This window comes from Prionailurus bengalensis, chromosome C1 (assembly GCF_016509475.1).
Source record: "Prionailurus bengalensis isolate Pbe53 chromosome C1, Fcat_Pben_1.1_paternal_pri, whole genome shotgun sequence".
Lineage (NCBI taxonomy): Eukaryota > Metazoa > Chordata > Mammalia > Carnivora > Felidae > Prionailurus > Prionailurus bengalensis.
Window position 1 is genome coordinate 35,242,761 of NC_057345.1, and position 2,198 is coordinate 35,244,958.

General features: G+C 45.3%; 1 non-coding gene across 1 annotated transcript; it reads right to left on the bottom strand.

Moving 5' to 3' along the window:
- LOC122482207 lies at positions 1-116 on the bottom strand. Its single transcript, XR_006297013.1, has one exon. It is a non-coding gene; the product is annotated as a U5 spliceosomal RNA (small nuclear RNA).
- Positions 117-2,198: the final 2,082 nt, after the last annotated feature.

Here is a 2,198-nt window from a genome sequence, read left to right on the forward strand (position 1 = left end):
AGCCCTGCAAGCGCAAGGCCTCAAAAAATTGGGTAAACACTCAGAATTGTTCCTCTCCACGGAAATCTTTAGTAAAAGGCGAAAGATTTATACGATCTGAAGAGAAACCAGAGTATACTCCTGGTACTGTTCACACAGTTCTCGGGTAACTGTAACTCCTAGAACAGCAATGGTAGTTATTTATCCAAAAGATCTAGTGGCTTCTAACTCTATCTCAGTCAATCCTGTGAAGGCGGTCTCATTTTTAGGAGGAAAAAAAAGTTGAAAGAAAAAAAAATATCTAGCCGTTTTAAAATAAGAGATGCCCCGGGTGCAGTGCATTGTGGGTATGTAAATGAGCTTAGTCACCAGTCTCCAGTTTCCGGAAATTCTTTTAGTTCTTTTACCTGCTAAGCCTACAGCCACCACCAGGGGGAAGCCAGATTGTCAAGAAAATAGGCTCCAGGTTTAGCCAGAAAGTCTCTCTCAGTCTCTCTCTCTCTCTCTCTCTCTCTCTCTCTCTTTTTTTCATTTTGTTTTAGAATTGGCACGCCAAGGTAGAATTTCTCTTGAATTAAAATTAAAATTGAGGGGCGCCTGGGTGGTTGAGTCGGTTGAGCATCCGACTTCAGCTCAGGTCATGATTTCGCGGTGTGTGAGTTCGAGCCCCACATCCGGCTCTGTGCTGACAGCTCAGAGCCTGGAGCCTGTTTCAGATTCTGTGTCTCCCTCTCTCTCTGACCCTCCCCCACTCATGCTCTGTCTCTCTCTCTTTCTCTGTCTCTGTCTCTCTCTCTCTGTCAAAAATATTTTTTTTTAATTTTTTAAAAATTAAAATTGAATTTTTTTAAGTCTTGAAAAGGAGTGTCTTCAATACATTCATTGAACAAAAATGTATTAAACATTGTGTCAAACCCTGTTCTGGGCCTTAGGAGACAAGTATGTGTGGTGAGTACTGATAACAGAATGTTCAGTGACACATGGGCGGATCATAAAAGGATTCATCAAAGTAGGATAGTGAGGGCATTCTAGGCAGTACCATAAGCTCTAAGAGCCTGGAAAGGGCAAGTGGCTAAGTAGCCAGGGCCAGATTTTGATGGGTCTTCAATGCCAAGCTAAGAGCTTGGACTTACCTTTGAGGGCAACGGGAGCAACTTAAACTCTTTAAAAGAGAATAGGATCAGATGAGTGTTTGAAGGAGCATCAGCATCACCTGGTGTTATTGGTGTTTATTAGTTGAATTGTGCCTCCCCAAATTCATTTGTTGAAGTCTTAACCCCCAGTATCTCAGAATGTGACTTTATTTGGAAATAGGGTCATCCCAGGCATAATTAGTTAAGATGAGGCTTCCAGAACTGAGACAATAATTTCTGTTAAGATACCCAGTCTGTGGTGCTTTGTTATGGAACTCTAGAAACACCTGTGTCCCTATTAGAACCACAAAAGATCAGGCCCCCACCCCAGACCTACCAAGTCAGAAACTAGGGGTGGGACCCAGACGTCTGAGCTTAACAATCTAAGGATGATTTTGATGCAGGCTAAATTGAGAAACACGGGACAGCAGCTCTCTAAAGTTTGGAGATTATAGTGAGCAAGAAGTTGAGAGATAGGGTGCCTGGGTGGGTCAGTTGGTTAAGGGTCCAACTCTTGATTTCAGCTCAGGTCATGATCTCCAGGTTTATGGGTTTGAGCCCTGTGTCGGGTTCTACACTGACAGTACAGAGCCTACTTGGGATTCTCTCTCTCCCCCTCTCTCACTCAAAATAAGTAAACTAAAAAATTAAATTTAAAAAAAAAGTTAAGAGCCAATTTAGGACGTTGAGCAGTAAAGCGGAGATAAATAAATGATGGCCCAGAGTACCCAAGGGATGAGCCTCCGGTGAGGAGAAGAAAACAACTGGGAGAGGACCCTGGAGAACAGTGGCCTAGAGGAGCGGAGCAGCTGGCGCAATTAGGAAGGTTGGCTGAAAACCAGGAGTGAGACAGCACAGAAACCAAGGGCAGGAAAGAAGTTTCAGGAAGGGAGTGGTCAGTTCTGTCCAGTGAGTGAGATGGGGGCTGCAAACTCCATGGGCTTCAACAGTCAGGGCACTTGCTGGTGACCTGGCCAGAGCTATTTCCAGGGAGTGGGGCACAGTGGCAGCAGGACTGCGGGGAGGTGGCGAAGGGCGGGGAGGTGGAGGTGGAGGATACGGGCAGACCGGGCAGGTGGTACAGGC